The following is a 10,234-nucleotide window of genomic DNA, read 5'->3' on the forward strand; positions in this document are numbered from 1 at the left end:
ATAAAGTTTGGTGTCAATTGCATGCATTCATGTATCTTGGTGATCTTCAAGATGTTCTTGATGATTTACTTACTCTGATCCTTGAATTCAATTTGACTTGATTGTTTTGTGTGTCTCATATGCATTTTCATTTTGTTAGTGTCAGTAGTTTACAAACTGCTAAGTTTGGTGTCTTGCATGCATTTTTATTTGATTCTTGTTGCATTTTGGTTTGTCCTTATTATTAAAAATCCAAAAATATTTTTAATTTGTGTCTTTTCAAGTCAATAATACAGAGAATTGAAGATTCAGAACATACAGCAGAGGAATTGCACAGAAAAAGCTGGGCGTTCAAAACGCCCAGTGAAGAAGGACAGACTGGCGTTTAAACGCCAGCCAGGGTACCTGGTTGGGCGTTTAACGCCCAAAAGGGTAGCATTTTGGGCATTAAACGCCAGAATATATACCATTCTGGGCGTTTAACGCCAGGATGGCTAAGGGAGGAAGATTTTGTTTTCAAATCAGATTTTTTTTCTAAGTTTTCAAAATCTTTTCAAAATCAAATCTTTTTCAAATCAATTTTCAATCAAATCTTTTTCAAAATTAACTCCTTTCCTTTTTCAAAGATACTTACTATCAATTAATGATTTGATTCAACATTTCAAGTATGTTGCCTTTTCTGTTGAGAAAGGTTTAATGATTGAATCATATCTTTTCTTGTTAGTCAAGTTTTTAATTTTCAAATCAAATCTTTTTAAAATATTTTTCAAATCATATCTTCTCAATCACATTTTTTTAAAATCAATCATATCTTCTTAACCACATCTTTTTCAAAATAGTTTTCAATCAAATCTTTTTGATTTCTAATTTCAAAATCTTTTTCAAAAATCACTTGATTTCTTTTCCATTTTCATTTTCGAAAATTAAGTAATGTTTTTCAAAAATGTTTTCAAAATTTTTCACTTAATTTTCGAAAATTACTTCCCTCCTTCTCACATCCTTCTATTTATGGACTAACACTATCCCTTAAGGCAAAATTCGAACTCTATCTTCCTTGTTAAGTTCGAATTTTCCACTTCTGTCTTCTACTCTTCTTTTCCTCTTACACCTAAAGGAATCTCTATACTGTGACATAGAGGATTCCACATTTTCTTGTTCTCTTCTCTATCTTATGAGCAGGAGCAAGGACAAAGGCATTCTTGTCGAGGCTGATCCTGAACCTGAAAGGACCTTGAAGAGAAAGCTAAGAGAAGCCAAAGCACAACTCTCTTTAGAGCACCTGACCGAATTCTTTAAGGAAGAAGAACACATGGCAGCCGCAAACAACAACAATGCCAACAATGCAAGGAAGGTGCTGGGTGACTTTACTGCACCTACTCCCGACTTCTATGGGAGAAGCATCTCTATCCCTGCCATTGGAGCAAACAACTTTGAGCTTAAGCCTCAATTAGTTTCTCTAATGCAACAGAATTGCAAGTTCCATGGACTTCCAATGGAAGATCCTCATCAGTTTTTAGCTGAGTTCTTGCAAATCTGTGACACAGTCAAGACTAATGGGGTTGACCCTGAGGTCTACAGACTGATGCTATTCCCTTTTGCTGTAAGAGACAGAGCTAGAACATGGTTGGATTCTCAACCTAAAGAAAGCCTGGACTCTTGGGAAAAGCTAGTCAATGCCTTCTTGGCAAAGTTCTTTCCACCTCAAAAATTGAGTAAGCTTAGAGTGGAAGTCCAAACCTTCAGACAAAAGGAAGGAGAATCCCTCTATGAAGCTTGGGAAAGATACAAACAATTGATCAGAAAGTGTCCCACTTATATGCTTTCTGAATGGAGCATCATAGGTATTTTCTATGATGGTCTCTCTGAACTGTCCAAGATGTCCTTGGATAGCTCTTCTGGAGGATCTCTTCATCTGAAGAAGACGCCTGCAGAGGCTCAGGAACTGATTGAAATGGTTGCAAATAACCAATTCATGTACACTTCTGAAAGAAATCCTGTGAACAATGGGACTAGTCAGAAGAAAGGAGTTCTTGAGATTGACACTCTGAATGCCATTTTGGCTCAGAATAAAATATTGACTCAACAAGTTAATATGATTTCTCAAAGTCTGTCTGGAATGCAAAATGCACCACGCAGTACTAAGGAAGCTTCATCTGAGGAAGAAGCTTATGATCCTGAGAACCCTTCAATAGAAGAGGTGAATTACATGGGAGAACCCTATGGAAACACCTACAACCCTTCATGGAGGAATCATCCAAATCTTTCATGGAAGGATCAACAGAGACCTCAACAAGGTTTCAATAACAATAATGGTAGGAGAAACAGGTTTAGCAATAGCAAGCCTTTCCCATCATCTTCTCAGCAACAGACAGAGAGTTCTAAGCAGAATACCTCTGACTTAGCAACTATGGTCTCTGATCTAATTAAGACCACTCAAAGTTTCATGACTGAAACTAGATCTTCCATTAGGAATTTGGAAGGACAAGTGGGTCAGCTGAGCAAGAAAATTACTGAGCTTCCTCCAAGCACTCTCCCAAGCAATACTGAAGAAAATCCAAAAGGGGAGTGCAAGGCCATCAATATGGCCGAATTCTGGGAGGAAGAAGAGGCAGTGAACGCCACTGAGGAAGACCTCAATGGACGTCCACTGACCTCCACTGAGTTCCCCAATGAGGAACCTTGGGAATCTGAGGCTCAAACTGAGACCATAGAGATCCCATTGGACTTACTTCTGCCATTCATGAGCTCTGATGAGTATTCCTCCTCTGAAGAGGATGAGTATGTCACTGAGGAGCAAGTTGCTAAATACCTTGGAGCAATCATGAAGCTAAATGACAAGTTATTTGGAAATGAGACTAGAGAGGATGAACCCCCTTTGCTCACCAAAGAACTGGATGACTTGTCTAAGCAGAAACTGCCTCAAAAGAGGCAGGATCCTGGGAAGTTTTCTATACCTTGTACCATAGGCACCATGACCTTCAAGAAGGCCTTGTGTGACTTAGGGTCAAGTGTGAACCTCATGCCCCTCTCTGTAATGGAGAAATTAGGGATCTTTGAGGTGCAAGCTGCAAAAATCTCACTAGAGATGGCAGACAACTCAAGAAAACAAGCCTATGGACTTGTAGAGGATGTTCTGGTTAAAGTTGAAGACCATTACATTCCTACTGATTTCATAGTCCTAGAGACTGGGAAATGCATGGATGAATCCATCATCCTTGGCAGACCCTTCCTAGCCACAGCAAAGGCTGTGATTGATGTTGATAGAGGAGAGTTGATCATTCAAGTGAATGAAGAATCCTTGGTGTTTAAAGCTCAAGGACATCCCTCTGTCATCATGGAGAGGAAGCATGAAGAGCTTCTCTCAAAACAGAGCCAAACTGAGCCCCCACAGTCAAACTCTAAGTTTGGTGTTGGGAGGCCACAACCAAACTCTAAGTTTGGTGTTGAACCCCCACACTCAAACTCTAAGTTTGGTGTTGGGAGGGTCCAACACGGTTCTGAGCACTTCTGAGGCTCCATGAGAGTCCTCTGTCAAGCTAATGACATTAAAGAAGCGCTTGTTGGGAGGCAACCCAATGTTTTATAATTAATTATTTTCTTTTGTTATTTTATCTTTTTTTGTAGGTTGATGATCATAAGAAGTCACAAAAACAATGAAAAAAGCAAAAACAGAATGAAAAACAGGAAGAAAAACAGCACACCCTGGAGGAAGATACTGCTGGCGTTTAAACGCCAGTCAGCCTAGCAGTTGGGCGTTTAACGCCCAGTCTGGCACCCATCTGGGCGTTTAACGCCAGAAAGGGGCACCAGACTGGCGTTAAACGCCAGTAAAGGGCAAGAACCTGGCGTTAAACGCCAGGAATGGGAACCAGCCCGGCGTTTAACGCCAGAAATGGCTCAAAACGTGGATTTTGATGCCATTTGGTGCAAGGATGCCTTTTCCTTGACACTACAGGATCTGTGGACCCCACAGGACCCTACCATCACTCTCTCTCTTCTTCCCCCATTCACCAATCACCTCAACACCTCTTCCCCAAAAAACCCCTCACCTATCAAATCCTACCCTTATCTTCACCACTCACATCCATCCTTCATAAACCCCCACCAACCTCACCCTTCAAATTCAAACCACTTTCCCTCCCAAACCCACCCATAATGGCCGAACCTTTACCCCCCTCTCTCCTATATATACCCTTCTTCAACCCTTCATTTTCACACAACCTAAACACCACTTCTCTCCCTCTTTGGCCGAATTCACCACCATCTCCCTCTTCCTCATTTCTTCTTCTTCTACTCTCTTCTTTCTTCTTTTGCTCGAGGACGAGCAAACATTTTAAGTTTGGTGTGGTAAAAGCGTTGCTTTTTCGTTTTTCCATAACCATTATGGCATCCAAGGCCGGAGAAACCTCTAGAAAGAGGAAAGGGAAGGCAAAGGCTTCCACCTCCGAGTCATGGGAGATGGATATATTCCTCTCAAGGGTGCATCAAGTCCACTTCTATGAAGTTGTGGCCTTGAAGAAGGTGATCCCCGAGGTCCCCTTTTCACTCAAAAAGGGTGAATATCCGGAGATCCGACATGAGATCCGAAGAAGAGGTTGGGAAGTTCTTACCAACCCCATTCAACAAGTCGGAATCTTGATGGTTCAAGAGTTCTATGCCAATGCATGGATCACCAAGAACCATGACCAAAGTGTGAACCCGAATCCAAAGAATTATCTTACTATGGTTCGGGGGAAATACTTGGATTTTAGTCCGGAGAGTGTGAGGGTGGCGTTCAACTTGCCTATGATGCAAGAAGATGAACATCCTTACACTAGAAGGGTCAACTTTGATCAAAGGTTGGACCAAGTCCTCACAGTCATATGTGAAGAGGGCGCACAATGGAAGCAAGATTCAAGAGGAAAGCCGGTCCAATTGAGAAGGCATGACCTCAAGCCCGTGGCTAGAGGATGGTTAGAGTTCATACAACGCTCAATCATCCCCACTAGCAACCGGTCCGAAGTTACCATAGACCGGGCTATCATGATCCATAGCATCATGATTGGAGAAGAAATAGAGGTTCATGAGGTTATAGCCCAAGAACTCTATAAGGTGGCGGACAAGACCTCCACCTTGGCAAGGTTAGCCTTCCCTCATCTCATTTGTCACCTCTGTCATTCAGTTGGAGTTGACATAGAGGGTGACATCCCCATTGATGAGGACAAACCCATCACTAAGAAAAGGATGGAGTACACAAGAGATCCCACTCATCATGAGATCCCTGAAATTCCTCAAGGGATGAATTTCCCTCCACAAAACTATTGGGAGCAACTACACACCTCCCTAGGAGAGTTGAGTTCCAACATGGGACAACTAAGGGTGGAGCACCAAGAACACTCCATCATCCTTCATGAGATTAGAGAAGATCAAAGAATCATGAGGGAGGAGCAACAAAGACAAGGAAGAGATATTGAGGAGCTCAAGCACTCCATAGGATCTTCAAGAGCAAGAAAGAGCCGCCATCACTAAGGTGGACCCGTTCTTTGATTTCCTTGTTATTTGTTCTTCTGTTTTTCGAATTTTTATGCTTATGTTTATCCATGTTTGTGTCTTGTGATCATTAGTGTCTTAGTGTCTATGCCTTAAAGTTATGAATGTCCTATGAATCCATCACCTTTCTTCAATAAAAACGTGCCTAATTGATAAAAGAAAGAATTGCATGAATTTTGAATTTTATAATAGTTTAATTATTTTGATGTGGTGGTAAGATTTTTGTTCTCTGAATGTATGCTTAAACAGTGCATATGTATCTTGAATTTGTGGTTCATGAATGTTGGCTCTTGAAAGAATGATGAAAAAGGAGACATGTTACTGAGGATCTGAAAAATCAATAAAATGATTCTTGAAGCAAGAAAAAGCATTTTTCAAAAAAAAATCGAAAAAAAAAACGAAACGAAAAAAAATATATATATAGAAATAAGAGTTGTGATCCAAGGCAAATAAGAGTGTGCTTAAGAACCCTGGACACCTCTAATTGGGGACTTTAGCAAAGCTGAGTCACAATCTGAAAAGGTTCACCCAATTATGTGTCTGTGGCATGTATGTATCCGGTGGTAATACTGGAAGACAGAGTGCTTTGGGCCACAGCCAAGACTCAATAAATAGCTATGTTCAAGAATCATCATACCTTACTAAGAGAATCATTAACACTATCTGGACTCTGAGTTCCTAAAGAAGCCAACCATTCTGAATTTCAAGGGATAGATTGAGATGCCAAAACTGTTCAGAGGCAAAAAGTTAAAAACCCCGCTCATCTAATTAATACTGATCTTCACAGATGTTTTTGGAATTCATTGCATATTCTCTTCTTTTTATCTTATTTGATTTCCAGTTGCTTGAGGACAAGCAACAATTTAAGTTTGGTGTTGTGATGAGCGGATAATTTGTATACTTTTTGGCATTGTTTTTAGTATGTTTTTGGTATGATCTAGTTAGTTTTTAGCATATTTTTATTAGTTTTTAGTTAAAATTCACTTTTCTAGACTTCACTATGAGTTTGTGTGTTTTTCTGTGATTTCAGGTATTTTCTGGCTGAAATTGAGGGACCTGAGCAAAAATCTGATTCAGAGACCAAAAAGGACTGCAGATGCTGTTGGATTCTGACCTCCCTGCACTCGAAGTGGATTTTATGGAGCTACAGAAGCCCAATTGGCGCGCTCTCAACGGCGTTGGAAAGTAGACATCCTGGGCTTTCCAGCAATATATGATAGTTCATACTTTGCCCAAGATTTGATGGCCCAAACCGGCGTTCAAAGTCACCTCAAGAAATCCCAGCGTTAAACGCTGGAACTGGCACCCAAATGGGAGTTAAACGCCCAAACTGGCACCAAAGCTGGCGTTTAACTCCAAGAAGAGTCTCTACACGAAATTTGCTTCATTGCTCAGCCCAAGCACACACCAAGTGGGCCCGGAAGAGGATTTTTATGTCATTTACTCATTTCTGTACACCTTAGGCTACTAGTTTCTTATAAGTAGGACCTTTTGCTATTGTATTAGAAATCTTTGGATCTTTTTATCTTTTGATCACTTTAGATCTCTAGATCATCTTTGGACATTGTGTTCTTAGATCATTGGGAGGCTGGCCATTCGGCCATGCCTAGACCTTATGCTTATGTATTTTCAACGGTGGAGCTTCTACACACCATAGATTAAGGTGTGGAGCTCTGCTGTACCTCGAGTATTAATGCAATTACTATTGTTCTTCCATTCAATTCCGCTTGTTCTTGTTCCAAGATATCACTTGTTCTTCAACTTGATGAAGGTGATGATTGACGCCCATCACCATTCTCACCCATGAACAAAGTGACTGACAACCACTCTTGTTCTACAAGCATTTGAGGCTTAGTGAATATCTCTTGGATTCCTGATTGCACGATGCATGGTTGATCGCCTGACAACCGAGTGCTCGCCTGACAAACGAGCCAGCCATTCCGTGAGGTCAGAGTCTTCGTGGTATAGGCAAGAACTGATGGCAGCATTCAAGAGAATCCGGAAGGTCTAACCTTGTCTGTGGTATTCTGAGTAGGATTCAATGACTGAATGATTGTGACGTGCTTCAAACCTGTAACCTACTGGGCGTTAGTGACAGACGCAAAAGAATCACTGGATTCTATTCCGGTAGGGGAGGGAACCACACCGGTGATTGGCAGCACTGTGACAGAGTGTGTGCATTAGCTTTCACTGCGAGGATGGGAGGTAGTTGCTGACAACAGTGAAACCCTACACGAGCTTGCCATGGAAAGGAGTAGGAAGGATTGGGTGAAGGCAGTAGGAAAGCAGAGAGACGGAAGGGAAGGCATCTTCATGCGCTTATCTGAAGTTCCTACCAATGAGTTACATAAGTATCTCTATCTTAATCTTTATGTTATTTTCGTTCATCACCATTATCATTTGAGTTTGCCTGACTAAGATTTACAAGATGACCATAGCTTGCTTCAATACTAACAATCTCCGTGGGATCGACCCTTACTCACGTAAGGTTTATTACTTGGACGACCCAGTGCACTTGCTGGTTAGTTGTGCGAAGTTGTGTAATGCCATGGTATTGAGCTACCACGTTTTTGGAGCCATTACCGGGGATTATGAGAGTTGTGAAAAAGTATAGTTCACAATTTCGCCCACCAGTAGCGACTCTCAGGTCATCACATCACAGATTAATGGAACATACCAGGCCAGAGATTCAGTATTACAAAAGTATTTGGAGAAGGTCAAGAAGCTAAGCCAGGAGTTTGACGAGGTCACGGTGCAGCACGTTCCGAGAGAGAGGAACACCCGGGCTGACCTCTTATCAAAGCTGGCAAGCACGAAGCCGGGAACGGGGAACTGATCTCTGATACATGGTTTAGTGAAGGAACCAACGGTGGCCCTGCATATAACACAAGCAACCGACTCTCCCTCCTGGGTGGACCCAATCATAGATTACCTGGAAAGAGGTAATCTCCTTGGTGATGACAAGACGGCAAAGGCGCTACGAAGAGAAGCGGCCAAGTATACAATAATACAAGGCCAGTTGTTTAAAAAAGGGCTTAACCAACCCCTATTAGAGTGCTTGTGTCCCAACCAAAAGGACTACATGTTACGTGAAGTCCATGAGGGGTGTTGCGGCTATCACATTAGAGGGAAGGCCTTAGCACGGAAACTCGTCAGGGCTGGGTACTACTGGCCCTCGATGACGGCAGAATCCAAAGAGTTCATGAAGAGATGTAGAAAAAGCCAGGAGAACTCCAACTTTCACAAAGCGCCGGTAGCTGAACTGAGCCTGTTAATGGCCTCCTGACCATTCTCGCAATGGGAGTCGACCTGTTGGGGCCTTTCCTGGTGGGACCTGGACAGGTCAAGTACTTGATAGTCACCGTCAACTACTACACCAAGTGGCTAGAAGCCGAAACACTGGCTAGTATATTCTCGGCTAATTGCCGAAAGTTCACGTGGAGACAAGTGATAACCAGATTCGGCATCTCGGAGGTCATCATCTTAGACAACGGCACTCAGTTCGCTGACAAGAAGTTCGAAGAATTTCTAACCAGCTTGGGCATAAAGCAAAAGTTCTCATCAGTCAAACACCCCCAAACTAACGGCCAAGTGGAGGCTGCGAATATGGTAATCTTACAAGGCCTCAAAAAGCGACTTGACCAGAAGAAAGAAGCATGGGTAGACGAGTTAGCCTCGGTCCTCTGGTCTTATCACACAACTCTACAGTCGTCAACCGGGGAGTCGCCCTTCCGGCTCACCTACGGGGTAGACGCAATAATACCCGTAGAGATCAGTGAACCCAGCGCACGACTACTTTTGGGAGGAGTTGAGGAGGCCGTAGAAAATGACTTGGTGGATAAGGCGAGGGAGATGGCCCACTTGTCGGAGACAGCGTTGAAACAAAGGATGGCCCTGTGCTACAATGCCAAATTCCTCAAGAGAGTGTTTGAACAGAATGACCTGGTCCTACGGCACAACAACGTTGGACTCCCGACGCCAAAGGAAAGAAACCTGGCGGCAAATTGGGAAGGCCCATACAGGGTGAAAAAGGTGCTCGGCAATGGTGCCTACAAACTGGAACAACTGGACGGCAAGGAAGTTCCGAGAACTTGGAATGCGAGTAACTTAAGGAGATTCTATTCCTAGCAGCCGAGGCACACTAGGCAAGCAAGCGTTCTACCGATTCATCTTGGTTTTGTAAGACCTGTATTGCTTTATGTTGGATTCTTTGCCCTTTGTTTGTCATTACTTCATGATGATATTATTTGTCATTAGTTGTCTTCAATTAGCTGTTTATCGGTAATTCATCATCTCTTGATTTCGTATTCAATATGAAAACTAATCAAAGTATTTCGCCAAGTAATTATCGCCAGAACGACACAGAATCCCGGGACTGATCACCCCGGGAACCTCTAAGCAACAGACAACACGGTAAACGACTACTGAAAGGATAAGAGCCACGGCCTGGCTTCACTAATTACCAACAAAATGGTAAACAAGTATAAGCGAATAGCTAATTACAAACAAAACGGTAAGAAAACAACAAACGAGTTGATTGCCGATAAAATGGGAAGCAGTTAATTCATATACCGGCAAAATGACAATTGAGTTTACTAAAGATAATTGTCCAAAGATCTACATATTACAAAAAGCCAAAAAACAAAAGACCAAATCACGTTAGACAACTATGGCAAATTTTATATCATTTTGAAGCCCCGAATGTTAGCTTTCCAACGCAACTGGA

At 42.2% G+C, this 10,234-nt stretch overlaps 1 non-coding gene across 1 annotated transcript; it reads right to left on the reverse strand.

Annotated features, from left to right (window-relative positions):
• Positions 1 to 1,693: 1,693 nt before the first annotated feature.
• LOC112704258 (small nucleolar RNA R71) lies at positions 1,694 to 1,801 on the reverse strand. Its single transcript, XR_003154893.1, has one exon. It is a non-coding gene; the product is annotated as a small nucleolar RNA R71 (small nucleolar RNA).
• Between the last annotated feature and the right edge of the window lie 8,433 nt (positions 1,802 to 10,234).

This window comes from Arachis hypogaea, chromosome 7 (assembly GCF_003086295.3).
Source record: "Arachis hypogaea cultivar Tifrunner chromosome 7, arahy.Tifrunner.gnm2.J5K5, whole genome shotgun sequence".
NCBI lineage: Eukaryota > Viridiplantae > Streptophyta > Magnoliopsida > Fabales > Fabaceae > Arachis > Arachis hypogaea.